The sequence below is a fragment of the Sus scrofa genome, chromosome 1 (genome assembly GCF_054392235.1).
Source record: "Sus scrofa isolate SSC_HxYL_T2T_F1_AM1 chromosome 1, Sscrofa_HxYL_maternal_Yorkshire_Landrace_v2.0, whole genome shotgun sequence".
In the NCBI taxonomy this organism is placed as follows: Eukaryota; Metazoa; Chordata; class Mammalia; order Artiodactyla; family Suidae; genus Sus; species Sus scrofa.
In genome coordinates this window covers 258,379,142-258,403,067 of record NC_139383.1, presented here as the reverse complement: position 1 = coordinate 258,403,067, position 23,926 = coordinate 258,379,142, and the positions used below count along the sequence as shown (strand labels likewise).

Genomic DNA, 23,926 nt, shown 5'->3' with positions numbered 1-23,926 from the left:
TACTGTTTTTGCTCTCTATTTGGAGATAGCAAATCACACCAAAATTAGTGACTTAAGGGAATAATGATTTATCATTTTTTTTTGCATTAGTTGGAGAGTTCTGCTGGTTTTACCTGGCTTCACTTGTGTAACTATATTCAGCTGGTGGACTGGCCAGGAGCTGTACTTAGCTGGGCTTTCACTGAGAGCTCCTTACTTGGGCTCACATGCCTCCACATGCCTCACTTGGGCTTCCTCAGAACCTGGTGGTCTCAAGGCAGCATTCCAAGAGAAAGCATTCCAAAAGCTTGGAAATGGAAGCTACATGATCTCATAAAGTCCAGCCTCACAAGGTTTCAGCATTTGCTTCCATCTCAGTGTATTAGCCAAAGTAAGTAACAGGGCAAGCCTACCCTCTTGGGGAGGAGAAATCAATTCCACTTCTTGATGGGGAGAGAGGCAAAGTCTCATTGCAGAATACAAGCAAGATGGGAAATATTTGAAAATAAGTTAACATAGCTATATCTAACTTATCTAACTCTGTTTAATGAATAACTGTATTTAAGTTATTATTTAAATATCATAGATGATCTGGGATTAAGATAGCAGAGGAGTAGGACATGGAGCTCACCTTCTCCCACAAATGCATAAAAAATAAAAACCCCACATCTATGTGTAGAATAGTTCTCAAAGAATATCTATTGAATGCTAGCAGAAGAACTCAGACTGCCAAAAAGGGCAAGAAAACATCTACATAATTGGGTAGAACAAAAGGAAAAAAAGAGATAGAGAAGGAAAAAGGAATCAGGATGAGACTAATATTCCTGAGAGGGAGCTGTGAAAAAGGAAAGGAATCCACAACCTGGGAGGCAACCTAACTGATGGGGAGAGCCACTGGGATGGAGGAGGAGCTACGAAGCCTCAGAGAAGAGCACAGCAGCCAATCTGAGGAAGGCAAAGCAGAGAGAGAACTGCACAGACCATCGGTACTACTGCCTGAAGCACCACAGCCTGAGACACTGGAGCAGGGACTGGGTACTGAGGCTCTGGATTCAGAGATCAGTCCTGGGGAGAGGACTAGTGTTGGCTGTGTGGGAACAGCCTGAGGTGGCTAGGGAGCAGTGCACCTCAGCTGAGGGAGCACAGGAGGAGGTCTGGACAACCCAGAGAAACAAGGTGCCATTGTTGGGAAGTGGGAGACAGGACTCGTGGGAAGGGAGGGAGGTGGTGGAACTTCTTTATCAGTGCACACATGCTGGCTCTTATACAGTAAGGCACATCTTGTGAGGGCAAGTGCAAACCATCACAGCCATCTCCAACTCCAGAGGTGGGTTTGGCCTGATACCACTTAGGGTCCCAAGAACAGGACCTATTCACCCCAGGAATTGATGCAATGGAGGGTTCTGCAACCAAGCACTGCCCATTGCCCCCACACTCCACTATTGCCACTGCCAAGGACCCTGGGAATTGCCCCATCATCCCTGAGGGTCACTGCCATTGCCAAGGGCACTCCAACAGGAGCAGTCTACCACCCCTGCCATGGGTTGGCACCACTGCCCAGGGCCTGGTGACCAGGTGCTGCATTCAGGCACCACCATTGCCCTCAAATCCCTGGAAGCATGTGCAGGCCATGTACCTGCACACCTCCATCAAGAGGATAATGGCCTGGACACAGTGAGGAAAGAGACAGCAGGCATCCAAATCAAAAGCAGCTTCCACGCTCAGAAAATAATAAGCAAGCTACCCCAGGACACTCTTGCATATAAATAGCCCTCCAAGACTAGATAATTGTTTTCCCTGAACTCAAAGAGTAAGAAAAATATAAACAAAATGAAAAAGCACAGGGACCATTTCCAGTTAAAAGAACAGGAGGATTCCCCTGAAGAAGCAAACAAGGAAACAGACTTCTACAGTCTAACAGAAACCAAGTTTAAAAAGGAGGTAATAAAAATACTGAAGGACTTAAGAATGGTTATCAATAGTAATGCAAAATGCAACAACAACAACAAAAAGACAAAAAGACAAAAGACAAAAAAAAAAAAAAAAAAAAAAAAAAAAAAAGGAGTTCCCGTCGTGGTGCAGTGGTTAACAAATCCGACTAGGAACCATGAGGTCGTGGGTTCGGTCCCTGCCCTTGCTCAGTGGGTTAACGATCCGGCGTTGCCGTGAGCTGTGGTGTAGGTTGCAGACTCGGCTCGGATCCCACGTTGCTGTGGCTCTGGCGTAGGCCGGGGCTACAGCTCCGATTCAACCCCTAGCCTGGGAACCTCCATATGCCGCAGAAGCGGCCCAAGAGATAGCAACAACAACAACAACAACAACAAAAAGACAAAAAGACAAAAGACAAAAGACAAAAAAAAAAAAAAAAGTAATGCAGATTACTTTAATAAGGAACTGGAAACTAGGGAAAATCCAAGAAAAACTAGAAAATTCATTTGCTGAGGAGGTCTCACTGTGGTGCAGTAGGCTAAGAATATAACTGGAGGGGCTTTGGTTGCTGTGGAGGCATAGTTTGATCCCTGACTTAGCCTAGTAGATTAACGGATCCAGTATTATCACAGCTGTGGCTTAGGTCAAAGCTGCAGCTCAGATTCAATCCCTTGCCTGGGAACTTTCATATGCTATGGGTGCAGCCATAAAAGAAAGAAAGAAAGAAAGAAAATTCATTTGATGAGGCAAAAGCTGAGCTAAAGGAATTTAAAGGCAGAATGAATAATGTAAAATAATGAATAAGTGACTTGGAAGATAGAATAATGGAAATCACACAATCAGGACAGTAGACAGAAAACCAAATACAAAAAATGAAAGGAAAATAAGAGATTTGTGGAATAATATAAACCACGCCAACCTACACATAATAGGGATCCTGGAAAGAAGAGAAAGAGATATGGAGATTGAAAAAATATTTGAAGAAATTATGGCTGAAAACTTTACAAATCTAAATAAGGAAACAGATATCTAGATATAGGAGGCACAGAGAGTCCCAAACAAGATGAACCCAAACAGACTTACACCAGGACATATTACAATAAAAATGGCAAAAGTGGAGTTCCCGTTGTGGCTCAGTGGTTAACAAATCCAACTAGGAACCATGAGGTTGTGGGTCTGATCCCTGGCCTTACTCAGTGGGTTAGGGATCTGGTGTTGCCATGAGCTGTGGTGTAGGTTGCAGATGCAGATAAGATCCCTGCATTGCTGTGGCTCTGGCATAGGCCAGTGGCTACAGCTCCGACTGGACCCCTAGCCTGGGAACCTCCATATGCTGTGGAAGCAGCCCAAGAAATGGCAAAAAAAAAAAAAAGACAAAAAAATGGCAGAAGTTATAAAGATAAGGACAGGATACTAAAGGCAGCAAGAGAAAAAGAGTTAATTACAAGGGAATTCCCCATAAGTCTATCAGCTGATTTCTCTACAGAAACACTACAGGCCAGAAGATAGTGGCCTGTATATATATAAGATATATTCAAAGTCCTAAAAGGGAAAAATTTGCCAACTAAAATTCTTTACCCAGCAAGATTATCATTTAGAATAGAAAGAGAAATAAATAATTTCTCATACAAGCAAAAATTAAAAGCATACAGCAATAGTAAACCTGTTCTAAAAGAAATATTTAAAGGTTTCCTCTAAATAAGAAAGAAGTAAGAAGATATAGGATGGAGGAAATAACATTTGGAAAGTAATCGTTTAAATAAGCCAGTACACAGATCAAAATGAGAAAAATCTATTTGTGAAAGCAATGATGAACACAAAGAACAGCAAAAGGATGAACATGAAGAAGTAGAAAAGGACTTTAAAATCATAAAATATATGGTGAAGGCGAGTAAGAAAACCTAGATTATTTTTTCTAGGTGTTTGAGCCTCTATGACTATCAGTCTAAAACAAGCAGATACAGGAAGGGGTTAATACTTGAAAAATAGGGCAACCACAAATTGAAAACAAACCATAATTCACAAAAACCAAAAAGAAGAAGATAGAAGCATAAAGTAAAAGGAAATCATCAAACTACAAAAAGAAAAAGAAAGCAGAAATAGAGAATCAACTGGAAAACAAGGTTTAATACATAGTTATCAATAATTATCATAAATGTCAATGAATTGAATGCTCCAATCACAAGACACAGAGTGGCAGACTGGATTAAAAAATAAGAGCCTACAATATGCTGCCATAAGAGACAACCCTTAGGACAAAGGACACATATAGATTGAGAGTGAGGGAATGGGAAAAAATATTTCATATAAATGGAAATGACAAGAAAGTGGGAGTCACAATACTCATATAAGACAAAATAGACTTTAAAACAAAGGCCATAAAGAAAAATAAAGAGGGACACTAATTAATGATAAAAGGATCAATTCAAGAAGAGGATATTACACTCATCAATATATATGTCCCTAATATAGTAGTACCCAAACACATACAATAAATACTAACAGATTTAAAAGGAGAAATTGATGGGAATACAATAATAGTAGGAAACTTTAACACACCACTCACATTAATGGGACTGATCTATACAGAAAATCAAAAAGGCAACAGAGATCCTAAATTACACAATAGAACAGTTAGATTTAATTGAATTTTTCAGGACATTACATTTAAAAAGAAACCCAGAATATATATTCTTTTCAAGTGCATATGGAACAATCACGTACTAAGGCACAAAACTAAACAAAATTGACAAACCTTTGGCCAGGCTCACCAAGAAGAAAAGAGTGAGAACCCAAACAAACAAAATAAGAAATGAAAAAGAAGAAATCTCAACAGATATGGCAAAAATACAAAGAACCATAAGAGGATACTATAAATAATTATATGCCAACAAATTTGATAATTTATAAGAAATGGACAACTTTCTAGAAACATGCAGCCCATCAAAACTGAATAAATTTAATTTAATTATTGAATATGTAATTAAAAAAAAACTCACAGGAGTTTCTGTTATTGCTCAGTGGTAATTAACCCAACTAGCATCCATGAGGATGCTGTTTCAATCCCTGGCCTCACTCAGTGGATTAAGGATCCACCATTGCCATGAGCTGCAGTGTAGGTTGCAGATAGATCTTGGATCCTGCATTGCTGTAGTTGTGGCTTAGGCTGGCAGCTGCAGCTCCAGTTAGACCCCTAGCCTGAGAACTTCCATTTTCTATGGGTACATCCACCCATAACACACACACACACACACACACAAATAAAACTTCCTACAAACGAAAGTCCGGGACCAGATTTCTTCACAGGTGAATTCTACCAAACATACAAAGAAGACCTTATATCCATCCTTCTTAAACTCTTCCAAAATACTGAAGAACATTCCCAAAGACATTCTATGAAGCCACCATCACCATAATACTAAAGATACTACCAAAAATAAAATTATAGGCCAATATCTTTGATGAATGTAGATGCAAAAATTCTCAGCAAAATTTTAGTCAATCAAATTCAACAACACATAAAAAAGATCATGCACCATGACCAAGTAGGATTCATCCCAAGTTAACAAGAATGGCTCAACATATGCATATCAATCAATGGACTATACCACATTAACAAAGGAAAAGTCTAAAACCACATGATCATCTCAAGAGATGCAGAAAAAGCATCTGTCAAAATTCAAATGCTTTCATGAGTCCAAGTTTCAAGAGTTTTTATTCATTCATGATAAAAATTCTTATCAAAGTGGGTATAGAAGGAACATATCTCAACATAATAAAAGCCATTTATGATAAACCCACAGCCAATATAATACTCAATGGAGAAAAGCTGAAAGCCTTCTTGCTAAAATCTGAAACAAGACAAGGATTCCCATTCTCAGCACTTCTATCAATATATTATTAGAAGTCCTAGCCATAGCAATCAGACTCAAAAAAGAAAAATAAAAAGTATCCAAATTGGGAGAGAAGAGGTAAAACTGTCACTGTATGGGAGTTCCCGTCATGGCACAGCAGAAACAAATCCGAGTAGGAACCACATGGTAGTGGGTTTGATCCCTGGCCTCACTCAGTGGGTTAAGGATCCAGCATTGCTATGGTGTAGGTTGCAGGTGTGGCTTGGATCCTGAGTTGTTGTGGCTGTGGCATAGGCCAGCAGCTACAGCTCCAGTTGGACTCCTAGCCTGGGAACTTCCATGTGCTGCAGGTGTGGCCCTGAAAATACCCAAAAAAAAAATTGTTACTGTATGCATCTGATATGATGCTCTATATAGAAAATCCTAAGGACTCCACAAAAAGACTATTCAAATTGATAAACAAATTCAGCAAAGTAGCAAGATTCAAGATTAAAATTCAGAAATTAGTTGCATTTCTATACACTAATAATGAAATATTAGAAAAATACCTTTTAAAATCAAACAACAACAAAAAAGACTAAGAAAAAAAACCTGACCAAGAAGGTGAAAGACTTACATGCTGAGAACTATAAAATATTAATAAAGGAAGTTACAAAGGATTCAAAGAAATTGAAAGATATCCCATGCCCCTGGATTAGAAGAATTAATATTGTTAAAATGGCCATACTACCCAAAGCAATCTACAGATTTAATGTGATTCTTATCAAATTACCCATGACATTTTTCACAGAACTAGAACAAATAATCCAAAAATGTACATGGAACGGCAAAAGACCCTGAATTGCCAAAGCAATCCTCGTGGGGGAGGGAGCAAAAGGTACAACTCTCCCAGACTCCAGACAATATTACAAAGCTACAGTAATCAAAACAGTATAGTATTTGTTCAAAAACAGACATATGGATAAATGGAACAAAATAGAGAACCCAGAGAAAAACCCTACAATCAATTAATCTTTGACAAAGAAGGGAAGAATATAAAATGGGAAAAAAGATAATCTCTTCAAAGCAAGTGGTGCTGGGAAACCTGAACAGGTGCATGTAAATCAATAAAACTAGAACCCACCCTCACACTACACACAAAAATAAACTCAAAATGGCTTAAAGACTTAAGCATAATACATGACATCATAAAATTCCTAGAAGAGAACAAAAGCAAAACATTCTCTGACGTAAACCACACAAATGTTTTCTTAGGTCAGTCTCCCAGGGCAGTAGAAATAAAAATAAATAAATAAACAAATGGGACCTAATCAAATTGACATGATTTTGTGTAGCAAAGAAAACATTAAAAAAAAGACAACCTATGGAATGGGAAAAATAGTTGCAAATGATGCAACTGACAGGGGCTTAATGTCCAAAATATATAAACAACTCATACAAGTCAGCAACAGTAAGAAAAACAACCCTATTGAAAAATGGGCAGAAGACTTAAATAGACATTTCTCCAAAGAAGACAGCAAGATGGCCAGTAGGCATGTGAAAAGATACTCAACATCACTAATTATTAGAGAAATGTAAATCAAAACTACAATGAAGTACTATCTCATACTGTTCATAATGGTTATAATTAATAAGTCCACAAATAACAAATGCTGGAGAGGGTGTGGAGAAAAGATTTAGTGGGAATGTAAATTGGTACAACCAATTTGGAAAACAGTATGGAGGCTCATCAAAAACTAAAAGTAGAACTATATGAATTATAGTTCTGCCTGGATATATGCCCATATGATCCAGCAATCCCACTCCTGGGCATATATCCAGGCAAAACTATAAGTCAAAAAGATACATTCACCCCTATGTTCATAGCAGCACTATTCATAGTAGCCAAGACATGGAAACAACCTAAATGTCCATTGACAGATGAATGGATTATGTGGTTTCCACCCTGGTCTCACTCAGTGGATGAATGGATTAAGATGTGGTACACATATACAATGGAATACTACTCAGTCATAAAAAAGAATAAAATAATGCCATTTGCAACAACATGGTTGCACCTAGAGATTCTCTTACTAAGTCAGTCAGAAGGAATAGGACAAATACCTTAGGGTTATGATATCACTGATATGATATCACTGATATGTGGAATCTAAAACATGTCACACATCAACCTATGTACAAAACAGAAACAGATTCACAGACATAGAGAACAGAATTGTGGTTGCCAAGGGGGTTGGGGAAGGGAGTGGGAGGAACTGGGAGTTTGTAGTTAGTAGATGCAAATTATTACATTTAGAATGGATAAACAATAAGGTCTCAGTCTATAGCACAAGGAACTCTATCCAGTCTCCTGGGATAGACCATGAGGGAAAATAATATAAAAAATAATATATGTATAATATATATATGTATATATATGATTGAGTTACTTTGTTGTACAGCAGAAATTGGCATAACATTGTAAATCAACTATACTTTAATAAAAATAAAAACATTGTGTAAAGAATAGCCAAATATAACAGGTATAGTTTCATTTTATACAACATATTACTCTTCCTAGAGTTAATGATTACTTTGTCTTTATGTTTGCTTTTGATGTGAGTGGTCTTCAATGTACCTATCCCTAGTTTTTTTCCATCAGATCAATTACATATTCACTTGTCAAATGTTAACAGACTGCTAGGAGAGCTTCTTTCTCACAAGTTTCTATTTTCCATTCTCCTCCTGCTATCTGAACTGCCTTCTCTCTAGATCTGCGCATAGCTGTCATTTTATGACTTCGCTTCACCACTTTTACCCTGTGTTGGGTTTCTCTTTCCTGAATGCTTCTTCCTTTAAAAAAAATATCTCCTTTATTTTGCACATCTCCAATAGCTTGTTAATAGAGGTAGGGGAGGAATAAATATTTTATGTCCTTCTTTTCAAAACACCTTTAATCTCCAAAAAAAAAAATATATATATATATATATATATATGGGAACATCAGGCACACAAAACTGAAATTATGACTTTATAACAGCAGGTTTTCATAGTGCTGAAGAAGAGTGGGGATGGTTTCACGAGGTCAATGTAACTGCACAGAGAACTCTAATGAATGCAGAGTTTTAAAGGATATATATAAAATGGGAAAACAATGAAGGTGACCAACTGGTCAGAAAATAATAATTAGATTGACATGATTCTTATAGTAAGTGTGAAGAACCACCAAAAAGACTTAGTTTGACAAGATTTAAGAAGGAATTAGTGGAACTCATGGCATAATTTTTATGTGAAAATACACAATGGTATTTTTTTCTGTCTTTTTTTTTTTTTTTTGGTCTTTTGAGGGCCACACCCACGGCATATGGAGGTTCCCAGGCTAGGGGACCTACACCACAGCTCACGGCAACACCGGATCCTCAACCCACTGAGCGAGGTCAGGGGTCGAACCCGCAACCTCATGGTTCCTAGTTGGATTCATTTCTGCTGTGCCACGATGGGAACTCCCTATAATGGTATATTTCTAAATGAAAAATGAACTTCACTATCCATGTATTGTCTATATGTTAAAAAGAATATTTTCAGCTCTAAAAAAGGGCAGAAAATACATGAATTTGTGGAGACACTATCACTATCCACTGAGAGCTTCTTCTTTCCTTCCAGATACAAATGAAAGGTTATGATTTCCCAGCCCTTGAAGTTTGGCTTGTTCATGTCTATGACATGTTACCAGAAGTGATACGTATCATTTTGAGTTTAAAGTTAGTTAATTGTCAATGCATGACTTTCCAGCATGATCTTCCTATCACTGCTATCATGTAAACCCATTTTGATACCTAAGGGCAACATTAAAATAATTGTCACTGCAGTATAACCTAGCCTAATCCAAATAAAACAAGAAAATTGAAGCCAAACACAGGCGAAGTTATCATAAGAAAATATTAGGATTTTTAAAATGTGTTTCCTGGCCTAGAAAAGTTATATCCTAGGCAATACATATATTCATTAAAATCACAATCTTAAATCCAATAACAATTGGAGTTTAAGACCTGGCTCTGAATCATGATTACTACTTATTACATGGGTGATGGGGGCAAACATTTAGCTCTTTTAGTCTGGGCTTCCTATTTGTAAACTTAAGATATGCATGCCTGTTTCATAGATATTGGGGGAATTAAATTAGATAATATGGGCCAGGTGTGTGTGTGTGTGCAGTGTTTAGGCATGCAACTTTTCAATAAATGGTTATTGCTATTGTGAAGAGAACTTCCCCAATGTAGTCTCAAAAATCTGCTGGAAATCTAAGAATTAGGATAGAAGATACTATCTTGCCTCACCCAAAGGAATGTGCCACAAAAGTATATATATTGTGCTTAATGTCAATCCCAAGTAGTTTTCTGGGTCAGATGACAAAATTGAATATTTGTGAACTCTATGAAGAGGGAGATGAGAAAACAAATGTGTTTGTGAAATATGAGATACATCTTAAGCTTTTCTTTTTGTAAAATAAGATTATCAGAATGGTAGATTTGGGGGAAAATCATAGATATACTATGCCTGGCCACACCAAAATATTTCATAATGTCTCCCTTTAATAATTGCAGATAAAAGTACAGAAATTAAGACATTTTAACAACTAAGTCTAGGGGATTTGTAAATGAAAGAGCTAATACTACTTTGTCAATGGAGACATGACAAAGGGCTTTGTCTTAGCCACACATTATTTATTTATTCATTCATTCATTATTCGTTCATTAATTCAAAAGTGATTTTTTGAACACCTACCACCTAACAGGTGTTGTGCTACAAACTGGGGTTTTAGCAAGGAACAAACAAACTTTCGTTAATTTTTTAAAAATTGAGGACTTATATAAAGGCAGAGAATAGTGAACAAAATCCTCTTGACACAAAATTGGGTCAGAAAGTAAATGTATTGAAAAGAATAATCCAAACTCAAAATGATGTTAACAGATTATAGCAATAGATCAATTCTAGCATTTTGTTGTGCTACTCTCAAGAATTTATTAATCTCTCTAAGCATCAGCTTTCTTGTGCATAAAATGGATACAATGTTATCAGCTGATTAACTCATTTTGAGTTTTTTAGATAATATATGTAAAGAAAAACTCTCCTTAAAAAAGACACATGCATCTGCACATTTATTGCAGCACTTTTCACAATAGCCAAGACATGGAAACAACCCAAATGTCCATTGACAGATGATTGGATTAAGAAGATGTGGTATATATACACAATGGAATACTACTCAGCCATAAAAAGAACAAAATAATGCCATTTGCAGCAATATGTGTGGAACCAGAGACTTTCATACTGAGTGAAGTAAGTCAGAAAGAGAAAGACAAATACCATATGATATCACTATATCTGGAATCTAATATATGGCACAAATGGACCTTTACACAAAGAAAATCATGGAATTGGAGAATAGACTTGTGGTTGCCAAGGGGGAGGGGGAGGGGAGAGAGTGAAATGGATTGGGTGCTTGGGGTTAATAGATGCAAACTATTGCTTTTGGAATGGATTAGCAATGAGATCCTGCTGTGTAGCACTGAGAACTATGTCTAGTCACTTATAGTGGAGCATGATAATGTAAGAAAAAAGAATGTATACATGTATGTGTAAGTGGGTCACCATGCTGTACAGTAGAAAAAAAATTGTATGGGGGAAATAACAATAATAAAAAAAAGAATATAGCATGGCACCTGGAATATACTAGATGCTTAAAATGGAATCACTGTTATTGCTATGGGACTTATCTTTCCATGAAGAGTCATTTGCTCATGCATGCAGGAATTCTCAGAATATACCAGAAGGCCAGGAGAAGTAAAATGAATAGTTCAAGGTCAAATAATGAGAAACTTATAATCAGAACTTAAACACATTTTTCCCACTTCTGATTCAAATTTTAATATTCTACCTGGTAATGACCAATATGTGATATCCAAACCCCTGTTATATAGAATGCAATTATTGAAACAATTTCAAGGTCCAATAATTTGAGCATGCAAGGAGATCTTTTGAAGCACAAAGAAAAATTTTGTTATCTACATAGGAATTTCTGTTTTTGATTAATTTTAAGCTAGTTACAATTATTAATTTTTTTAAATTTGGTGATATTCCTTTCATTGAAAACCATCCTACCCTATCAAGAAAGTCCTTTTCTGTAACTCACACAAGTTAGATGAAGAAGAGAAATTGATATAGCATGAGAAGACTTTCTCCTGGCAATCACCAGGGTGAATAGGCTGGGTGATATGAAATAAAGTAATACTTAGCATTTCACATGATCCTCATGACAGCCCAGTGATGAAAGTAGTTACTGCCCTCATTTCTGTAGTGAGGAAATAGGTTCAGAGAGGTTAAGTGACTTTTCAAGTCACACAACCAGCAAATACTTGAAATGAAACCCAAATCCAGGTCTTCACCATCCCATCTCCCAAGCTCTTTCTCCTTTACCACAGTGCTTTCTAGCATGTTTTTCTGTACATGATGAGCTGCTGAATCCTCAGCATTACTTCAAAACTGTCTGCCCATGAGGTATGTCATACTTGGCTAATTCCCATTCCCCAGACAACAGCTCCTTCTATGGGGCCTTCTCTTTGTTATGTCAATATAAGAGTGGTGCAAAGTTTAGGAAATAGGTTTTGAAGTTATTAAAATCTAACCATATTAAAAGTACTATTTTAATTATCTTTACATGCATTCAAAATTTTAAATAATTGTAATCATACCCTCTATATAAGTTTCTATCATTTATTTACTCATTAAATGTGTGTTTATTAAGTATCTGTTATGTTCCATGAGCCATTCTAGGAGTAAGAACCACAGCAAAGGACCACAAAGCTCCTGATCTCTGAGATAACATGTGCTGGAAGAGACAGATAACAAACAATACAAAAAAAGTAAAATACATTGTACATTAGATAGTAAGTACTAAAGAAGAAGACAAAGGAGGTGGAAGTTTGGGTGAGAGTAAAAGTTGAAATTTTAGGTAGATTCCAGGAAAAAATTTGCTGAAAAGTTAACAATTGAGTAAAGACCTAAAGGAAGTTAGAGAGTGAGCCCTACCTATGGCATGGCAGGTAGATTTCTAAGCTGACCCCATGGCAGCGTTTGTCCCTTGGTTTGATCTCCATGGTTATGTGGCAAGAGGGATTTTGCAGACATTAAACTTCAGGTAGAGGGATTAAGCATGTAGGTCTCACCTAATCACATGAACCTCATTAAAGCAAAGTTTTTTTCTAGTTGGTAGCAAAAAAGAAAGTGAGAAACAATGTAAGGGAGGTTCTCCACTGCTGAGATGGAAGGGGCCACATGAAAGGACCTGGAAGAAACTTCTAGAGATGACAGCAAACCCTGACCTACAGTCAGCAGGAAGATGAAAACCTCAGGCCTACAACTGCAGATACTGAATTCTGTCAGTAATTTAAATGAACCTGGAAGCAGTCTTTCCACAGTGTCCAAGTAAGAGTCTAGCTGGTTATACACCACAAGGAACATAGCCAATATTTTATAATAAATATAAATGGAATATAACCTTAAAAATCATAAATCACTATGTTGTACAACCGAAACTTATATAATATTGGACATCAACTATACCTCAATTAAAAAAAAAACATAAAAAAGAGTCTACCTGGCCTTCACCTTGATTTCAGTGTCTATGGAGCTGACTGAGCCAAGTGTAGAGATGTGAGGACACAGAAGAGTGGGCGTTGTTTCATGCTTATATTCCTAACGAAATGGATATTTTCATTAGCTACAAAATATCCTCATGTGTACCACAATTTACTTAGACTTTCCCCTCTAATTCTGTTGCTTTGGGTCTTTTTATTTAGGTCAATAAGTACCTTCATTCATATAGCGTTTTTCCTTAGTTGGTACACTTATCTTTCCAAAGATTGTTATTTTACAATAATATATGGGCCTCAATTTACCTGGACTCTTGCAAACATTGAACATTATCATTCTTCTTACTTTCCCTATTTTAACAAATAAAAGAATAACAACAAAGTCTTTCCTGTGAATACTTACAGGAATGAAGATTTCTCTTAATTTGTTTCCTCATAGCATTTCTGTTCATTGATTCTTGAAAGAGGTAATGTTGCTTATTGAGTTACTGACAGGTAAGGCAATCAATAGGAAGAGGCTTCAGACTTGACGTGGATCATGACTTGCTCTTCTTTCATACCCTCGTGGCTCCAGTTCTTCAGCTAGGAAATGAAGACAGAGTCTGGCATAGTTTCAAAACAAAATTTATAAAACATTTACAAAACCGCCTCTTTGCATTTCTTCCTATTAACCTACATCTATATATTTTCTTTTAAAATAAAAAAAGTGTTATAGTGCAAATAACTATTGGATTGAGTAGTCCTGAACCACCTTATGCAAGTGGCATAACCCGGAGTAAGTCACTTCACCTCCTTGTGGCTTAGTTTATTCATTTATATAATGAGAAAAGTGGAAGAATTTTTTAGCCAATTCCTGAATGCTATGAGTGTCTATGATCTTACATAATAACTACATAATTTACCAGACACATGCTCTAATAAATCCTATCTTTGCACAGATACAATGAGTCTATATTTAATCCCCAAACTGGTTATTTCTGATCAACTCCCTCAAATAACCCTCTTACAATTTCCTATTTCACTCTTGTTTTCTCTGTCATATCTTCAGATAGTTACATCTTAGCTTTTACTTTTAACATGAAAAATTAAACCCAGGTGTTTTCTTCTCTATAGTAACTATCATTGATCAAAGAATTATAGACATTGAAAATGTATATTTATACCACTGAAAAACATAACCCCAATAAGTAGCACTCTGAGAAATTTAACATAGATCCAAAGAGTGAAAACACAAATAAAAGAGGAACGATAAGGATGATTAAAAATCACAGGTCCAGAAGATATTTCAACTCACAAATGAATAATAAATTCTGCTTTACTCCAGTACAATTATTGAAACAGATGGATGATTTTGAAGGGAAAAGTACATTCCCAAGTTGGTTCTTAAATAATTAGTAACCATAAATAAAATGGAACAGGTGTCAAAGAGATGTCACTCACTAAAGAAAAAAATCTGGCTAATTTGACTGTGAATTCTTTCAAACTTTCAAAGGCAAGAAAATTACCCTGTTTTTAAAAAAATTCTTAAATAAGTGTCTTAAAAACATAAACAGTGGAGTTCCCGTCACGGCTCAGTGGTTAACGAATCCGACTAGGAACCATGAGGTTGCGGGTTGAATCCCTGGCCCTGCTCAGTGGGTTAAGGATCCAGCATTGCTGTGAGCTGTGGTGTAGGTCACAGATGTGGCTTGGACCCCGCATTGCTGTGGCTCTGGCGTAGGCTGACGGCTATGGCTCCAATTCGACCCCTAGCCTGGGAACCTCCATATGCCGTGGGAGTGGCCCAAGAAATGGCAAAAAGACAAAAAAAATAAAAAATAAAAGAGAGAAAAACATAAGCAGCAATGGGAAACTTTCCCATTCACTTTGAGATTAGCATAATTTTAATATTAGCATAATTTTAATATCAAAACTCAAAAAGACCACAGTAAGAGAAACCTATATATCAATCTTTTTATTCCTATAGATAAAAGAATCCTAACTAAAACATTATTAGATTCTGTCAAGCAAGATAAAAATAGAACAATTTTAAATTACCAAGTGGGGCTTGTTCTAGGAATTCAAGACTGGTTTAACATGTTAATTATATTAGCAATTAAATGGGCTGAAATGAATTTCAACATTTTGGTGATTACAAAGCTTTTATTTTTAAAAATTTATTGGAGTGTATTAGTTTCAGGTGTACGTAAAGTGCATCAGTCATACATATAAATATATGCATTATTTCTTCCCATATAGGTTATTACAAACTACTGAGCAGATTTTCCTGTCCTATACAGTAGGTTCTTGTTAGTCATCATTTCATAGTAGGTATATGTTACTCCCATACTCTGAATTTTTCCCTCCTCGCAGTGGTTTCACCTATGGAAATCATAAGATTAGTTTTGAAATCTGTGAGTTTGTGAGTTTCTTTCTGTTTTATAAATAAGTTATTTTGTATCACTTTAAATTAGATTCAATATATGAGTGATATATGAAATTTGTCTTTCTCTGTCTGACTTCAGTCAATATAATCTCTAGGTCCATACATGTTGCTGCAAATGACATAATTCAATATTTTTTATGGCTGAATAATATTCCATTGTATATGCATACCACATCTTCCTTATACAATCCTCTGTTGATGGGCATTTAGGTTGTTTACATGTCTTGGCTATTGTAAGTAGTGCTGCAATGAACACTATGGGGTGTATGTATCTTTTCAAATTATAGTTTTCTCCACATATATACATAGGAGTGGAATTGCTGGATGATAGGGTAGTTCTATATTTAATTTTTTAAAGAACCTCCACAGTGGTTGCACCAATTTGCATTCCCACCAGGAATGTAGGAGGATTGCCTTTTCTCTACACCCTCTCCAGCATTTATTGTTTGTAGTCTTATTAAAGATGGCTATTTTTACTGGTGTGAGGTGATAGCTCATTGCAGTTTTGACTTGCATTTCTCTAACAACTACTGAAGTTGAGCATATTTTCATGTGTTTTTTTGCCATCTGTCTGTCTTCTGTGTAAAAATGTCTATTTAGTTCTCCTGCCCATTTTTTGATTTTTTTTGACATAAAGCTCAATGACATGTTTATATATTTTTGAGATTAATCCCTTGTCAATTACTTCTTTTGCAAAGATTTTATCCCATTCTGTGGGTTGTAGTGTGTGTGTGTGTGTGTGTGTGTGTGTGTGTGTGTGTGGTTTCCTCTGGTATGCAAAGGATGTTAAGTTTAATTAGGTCCCATTGGTTTATTCCTGTTTTTATTTTCATTACTCTAGGAGTGGATCAAATCTTCTGGAATATTGCTAGATATTGCTGTGATTGATGTCAAAGATGATGCCCATGTTTTTCTCTAGGAGTTTTTAGAGTAGCTGATCTTACATTTAGGTCCTTAATCCATTTTGGGTTTATTTTTATGCATGGTGTGAGAGAATATTTTAATTTTATTCTTTTACATGTAGCTGTCAGTTTGTCCAGCACCACTTATTGAAGAGACTGTCTTTCTCCTACTGTATATTTTTGCCAGCTTTGTCATAGATTAATTGACCTTAGGTGCTTGGGCTTATTTTGAGGCTTTCTATCCTGTTCCACTGATCTATATTTTTGTTTTTGTGCTAGTACCATGCTGTTTTGATTATGGTAGCTCTGTAGTAAACCTTTTATAAACAGAATGCAGAAGGAAAATTCCTTAACATGATAGAGTTTTGAAAAATCAGACTCTAGCAGCAAACATCACACCTAATGTTAAATATTAGACATATTTTTTTAAATGTTATAGGTAAGATAAAAGATGAAGCTTATCCTTACTGTTTTTCAATATCAGATTGGAGATCTTAATCAACAGAATAATGAAAATGAATAAGAAAAATAATATTGGAAAGGAAAATGTAACCATCATTTGAGAATGATATAATTATCTATCCAAGGGTGAGCACCATGTACCTTCTTATTTAACATGATGGAAAGAATGTCTAAGACTAGTTTGGAACATAGTAAAAATTGAAATATTTATTGAATGATAAATAAAATATAGAAAAATTAACTATAACTGTTCAAAGACATTAGGATGATAGAATTAAAAAAGGTAAGCAAATTTGAAAATCTATGAGTTTCATGTAGATACATAATAGCTGGAATAAAATTACATCTTATGGAAGAAATGTACAGGAACTCTATAAAGAAAACTATGAAATAAAATGTGAATATTTTCTGAGACACTCAGGTTTCTAGATAAGAAGACTAAAATAAGTAAGGATATGAATTATCTCTCAAATTAATCTAAAATACTATACAGACTATAAAAATTGCAATGAAGTTTTTTCAAAATTGAAAATTGATATGAATTTCATTTCCAAAAGATACCACTGGGAGCCATGAAAAAACACATAATGGAGAAGACCAAAGAGTGGGGACACTTGCCATTGAAGATATCAAAATGTACTACAAAATGAAAATCTTTAAATTGTAATACAGATCCAGAAATGGGCATGTACAGAGAATCTATAAATTGATCCAAAATTATGAGGATGTAAAATATTATACAGATATGAGATTGGTAAGAAAAATTAGCAGATGTTGCTTTATTTTTTTTGTATAATGATTTTTATTTTTCTCCATTATAGCTGGTTTACACTGTTCTGTCAATTTTCTACTGTACAGCATGGTGACCCACTTACACATACATGTACACATTCTATTTTCTCACATTATCACTCTCCATCATAAGTGACTAGACATAATTCCCAGTGCTACACAGCAGGATCTCATTGCTAATCCATTCCAAAGGCAACAGTTTGCATCTATTAACCCCAAGCTCCCCATCCACCCTACTTCCTCCCCCTTGGCAACCACAAGTCTATTCTCCAAGTCCATGACTTTCTTTTCTGTGGAAAGGTTCCGTTGTGCCTTATATTAGATTCCAGATATGAGTGATATCATATGGTATTTGTATTTCTCTTTCTAACTTACTTCACTCAGTATGAGAGTCTCTGGTTCCATCCATATTGCTACAAATGGCATTATTTTGTTATTTTTTATGGCTGAATAGTATTCCATTGTGTATATATAACACATCATCCTAATCCAATCATCTGTTGAAGGAAATTTGGGTTGTTTCCATGTCTTGGCTATTATGAATAGGGCTGCAATGAACATGCGGGTGCATGTGTCTTTTTTAAGGAAAGTTTTGTCTGGATATATACCCAAGAGTGGGATTTCTGGGTCATATGGTAGTTCTATGTATAGTTATCTAAGGTACCTCCATACTGTTCTTCATAATGGTTGTACCAGGCTACAATCCCAACAACAGTGTAGGAGGGTTCTCTTTTCTCCACACCCCCTCCAGCACTTGTTATTTGTGGACTTCTTAATGATGGCCATTCTGACTGGTGTGAGGTGGTATCTCATGGTAGTTTTGATTTGCATTTCTCTAATAATCAGTGATGTTGAGCAATTTTTTCATATGCTTGTTGGCCATCTGTACATCTTCCTTGAAGAAATGTCTGTTCAGGTCTTTTGCCCATTTTTCAATTGGGTTGTTGGTTTTTTTGCTGTTAAGTTGTATAAATTGTTTGCATATTCTAGAGATGAAGCCCTTGTCAGTCGCATCATTTGAAACTATTTTCTCCTATTCTGTAAGTTGTCTTTTTGTTTTCTTTTTGGTGTTTGCTGTGCAAAAGCTTGTCAGTTTGATTATGTCCCATTGGTTTATTTTTGCTTTCATTTCTGTTGTTTTGGGAGACTGACCTGAGAAAATATTTGTAAGGTTGATGTCAGAGAATGTTTTGCCTATGTTCTTTTCTAGGAGTTTGATGGCGTCTTGTCTTATATTTAAGTCTTTAAGCCACGTTGAGTTTATTTTTGTGCATGGTGTGAGGTTATGTTCTAGTTTCATTGATTTGCATGCAGCTGTCCAGGTTTCCCAGCAATACTTGATGAAAAGACTGTCTTCAAAAGAAATTTTATGTTCTTGCCTCCTTTGTCAAAGATTAATTGACCATAGGTGTGTGGGTTTATTTCTGGGTTCTCTATTCTGTCTCATTGGTCTGTATGTCTGTTTTCATACCAGTACCACACTGTCTTGGTGACTGTGGCTTTGTAATATTGCCTGGAGCCTGGGAGAGTTATGCCTCCTGCTTGGTTTTTGTTCTTCAGAATTGCTGTTCCATATAAATTTTTGGATGGTTTGTTCTAGTTCTGTGAAAAATGTGATGGGTAATTTGATAGGGATTGCATTGAATCTATAGATTGCTTTGGGTAGTATGGCCATTTTTACAATATTAATTTTTCAAAACAAGGAGCATAGAATATCTTCCCATTTCTTTACATCTTCTTTAATTTCCTTGATGAATGTTTTATAGCTCTCATCATATAAGTCTTCTAACTCCTTGGTCAGGTGTATTCCCAGGTATTTGATTTTCTGGGGTGCAATTCAAAAAGGTATTATATTTCTGTATTCCTTTTCTAATATTTCATTGTTAGTATACAGAAATGCAACTTATTTCTGAATGTTAATCTTATATCCTGCTACTTTGCTGAATTTGTTGATCAGTTCATGTAGTTTCTGGGTTGAGTCCTTAGGGTTTTCTATTTAAAGTATCATCTCATCTGCATACAGTGACTGTTTTACCTCTTCTCTTCCTATTTCAATGCATTTTATTTCTTTTGTTTGCCTCAGTGTTGTGGCTAGGACTCTAGTACTATATTGAATAACAGTGGTGAGAGTGGGCATCCTTGTCTGGTTCCAGATTTTGGTGGGAAGGCTTTCAGCTTTTCTCCACTGAGTGTTATCTTTGCTGTGGGTTTGTTATAAATGGCTTTTATTATGTTAAGGTATGTTCCCTTATACCCACTTTGGTAAGAGAATTGACAAACCTCTGGCTAGACTCACCAAGAAGAGAAAAGAAAAAACCCAAATAAACAAAATAAGAAAGGAAAAAGGAGAAGTCACAGTGGATACTACAGAAATACAAAAAACCATGAGAGAATACTATGAACAATTGTATGCCAACAAATTTGACAACCTGGAAGAAATGGACAACTTTCTAGAGACTCCTGGCCTGCCAAAACTGAATCAAGTAGAAATAGATGAACTGAACAGACCAATCACTGGAAATGAAATTGAACATGTCATAAAAACACTCCCTACAAATAAAAGTCCAGGACCAGATGGCTTCACAGGCAAATTCTACCAAACATACAAAGAGGAACTTATACCCATCCTCCTTAAACTTTTTCAAAAGGTTGAAGAAGAAGGAACACTCCTAAAGACATTCTGTGACACTTCCATCACCCTAATTCCAAAACCAGACAAAGACACCACCAAAAAAGAAACCTATCAGCCAATATCTTTGATGAACATAGATGCAAAAATTCTCAACAAAATACTAGCCAACCGAATCCAACAACACATAAAAAAGATCATACACCACAACTAGGTGGGATTTATCCCAGTTGTTGCTTCAGTTTCCATTTATTACAAAATAAATTTATATCCATGTCACAATTCAAAATTACAGAGTTAAAAGTTTAAATATTAGGAAAATTATAAAATACATCAAAAACATATTTTGGAATGAATATTTTAGAATGAATACTTTTTTTCTAAACATGATATACTTAAGAAATTTGAGTATATAAAGATTAAAATTTTGCACAGAATAATTGAGAAAATAAAAAAACAATAAAAGAAAGCATGTTCAAATAAATATTATAATATGTATAGAATTATTAAAATGATATGACACAGAATAACATCTCAATGGGAAAAAAGTGGACATAGATTTCCAGTTAAGCATCACAGCTTGAACACATACATTTATCTTGGTTCCCACTAGGAAATCCAGTAAAATGGCTATAAAGAAATGAAAAAATATGGACCTGAAAACAAAAAGAGTATCAGAAGAGACAACACAAATGAGAAATGTCAATAATATTTTTAAAAATCTTAGTATAGAGCTCAAAAAGTTGAGTGAATCTGAAGCTTTTTTGACAGCAAACTGTTTCATAAGCATGTTAACCCCATGCCCCTACACTTATCTTTCAATTAGCATTCCAGTTCCTAATTCCAAAATATAATTTGACAAGTATCACAAGATATAAGTGGAAAGATTCCAAGATGAAAGACAGAACCCAAAAGTAACAGAGGAGAAAAGCTATAACACAAGGGGAAGAAGAATCTTAAAACTATGATATCTTCATAACAATAAAAGACATGGCATTCATGAAAAAAAATCATAAAAAGAGAGTGTGCACCGAATAAGCAAAAAACACTAGAACATGATAATGTGATTGCTAAAATAAAATATCCAGGAGAAATTGGAAGTTCTCAGAATCTAGAAAGTCTAAAAAATTTTCTAGAAAACAGAACAGTAGGCCAAAGAGAAAAAGTGGGAGCTAAAATATTAAAAATAATGGAAAAGAATATGAATAAGAATACATATTATAACTGAATTCCTTTGCTGTACAGAAGAAATTAACAAAGCATTGTCAATCAACTACAGTAAGATTTTTAAAAAATTAAATATGAGAAATTATAGGATTAACTCAAGAGGTCTAACCAACAGGAGTTCCAGAAAGAGTGAGCATATGTGCATATTTAAAAGAGAGACAGAAAACAGAGAGAAATTATCAAAGAAATAATACAAAAATTTTCCTAAAACCAACAGATACAAATTTACTTAGAGGTTTCTCCTACCAGTCAGTCCAAGTAATAGAAAAGAACTTGCCAGTGCATCATGAAATTTCAGTGTCATAAGAAGAGACAAAAGATTCTGAAAATGACCAGAAAGAAAGACAAAAGCACAAGAGAGCAAGAATCAGGAAAATCAGTGGACTTTTTTTAATAACACCTTGGATGCTGCAAAGAGTGGAACAAAAGGCCTTTAAAATTCTGAGGGTAAAAAATACTTTCCAACTTAGAGTTATGTATACAAGTAAATTACCAATCGAGAGTGAGGGTAGAAAAAGACTTTTAGACATATGAGTTTTCAAAAATAAAATGGTTCCACATACGCTTCCTCAACATTATACTGGAATTAATGCCCTATAACAAAACTAGGGAAAAGGATGAAATGAGGTCCAGGAAAACAGAAGCTGAAACACGGCAGAGCTACAAAGGGGATTTCAGAAGAGGTCCTAGGAGGATATTTGTTCAGTGATCCCGAGTATCAACTAGCTGAGAGTGGTGACAATGATGGAGACATTTTTTTTTTTTTTAAAGGAAATTACAGACCACCTAAAGTCTTTAAGCTGCTAAAAGTTTTATCACTCTGGCAGAGATTTTTGGTGATAGGTATTTGTGTATATAGAAAAATAAGTACAAACCCCCAAATGACGTAATTGTTAACTTGAGGCAAAACAAAAAGTTATACCAAATAGAAAACCTAAACTATGTGCTATCCTTACTGAGATGTGAATAATATTTATGTAACAATGATGTAAACAGTGAATATAAATTTAGATCCGAATTATGATATATCTGCATTGACAGGATGGTCAGAGAGAATTAAATACTTCTATAGGGACAGAGTGGGATAGGGGAATGTGGAAGGAGAGCTAATTCTTTCTCTTACCTAGTAGGAAATGGAGAATTAATGTCTGAAGTTGAAAAAATCAAAAAAGGTAGCAAAGAAGCATATAATTTAGAAATGTAGAATTAAATAAATAAAGTATCAAAAGAAATCATTATGAGAGTTGAGCATAGTTACCTTTGAGTAACAGGATAGGGAGGGTAAGAAATATGGGACAGATAAAATGCTGTTTTTTGCTAATAATCCATTTGTCCTAGTGGAACTTTTTTCTTAAAGCATAGTTGAATTACAATGTTGTGTCAGTTTCTGCTGTACAGTATAGTGACCCAGTCATACACATATACACATTCTTTTTCTCATACTATCTTCCATGTTATATCCTAAGAGATTGGATATAGTTCTCTGTGCTGTACAGTGGGACCTCATTGCTTACCTATTTTAAATGTAATAGTTTGCATCTACCAACACCAAACTCCCCATCCAGTCCATCCCATTCCCTTCCTCCTCAGCACCTTTCCTCTTTCTTTCTTTCTCTCTCCTTCCTTCCTTCCTTCCCTCCCTCCCTCCTTCCATCCCTCCCTTCTTTCCTTCCTTCCTTCCTTCCTTCCTTCCTTCCTTCCTTCCTTTTTAAGGCCATACCTGCTGCATATGGAAGTTCCCAGGCTAGGGGTTGAATCAGAGCTGTGGCTCCTGGTCTACACCACAGCCACAGCAACACAGGATCTGGAGCCATGTCTGCGACCTACACCACAGCTCACGGCAACACCGGATCCTTAACCCACTGACCAAGGCCAGGGATTGAACTTGCAATTATCATGGATATTAGTCATGTTCATCACTGCTGAGCCACAACAGGAACTGCCCACCTTGGCACTTTTAAACTGTACATAGGTATTATATTACTAAAAAATAAAAGAAAGGGTCAAAAGATATGAACTGGAAAATGAAAATAAATTTGAAAGATTAATAGTAAGTATCTGAAAGGATGCAAAACTTCAATACAAAATCAAGTATT

At 35.7% G+C, this 23,926-nt stretch overlaps 1 long non-coding RNA gene across 10 annotated transcripts in view; it reads right to left on the bottom strand.

Moving 5' to 3' along the window:
• LOC110256021 (uncharacterized) overlaps window positions 1-23,926 on the bottom strand; it is a 494,788-nt gene that overhangs the window by 63,871 nt on the left and 406,991 nt on the right. For all 10 annotated transcript variants that reach the window (XR_014825674.1, XR_014825659.1, XR_014825658.1 and 7 more), the window contains one exon: window positions 13,797-13,975. This is a non-coding gene — a long non-coding RNA (uncharacterized LOC110256021). The remainder of the gene's footprint in view (window positions 1-13,796; window positions 13,976-23,926) is intronic.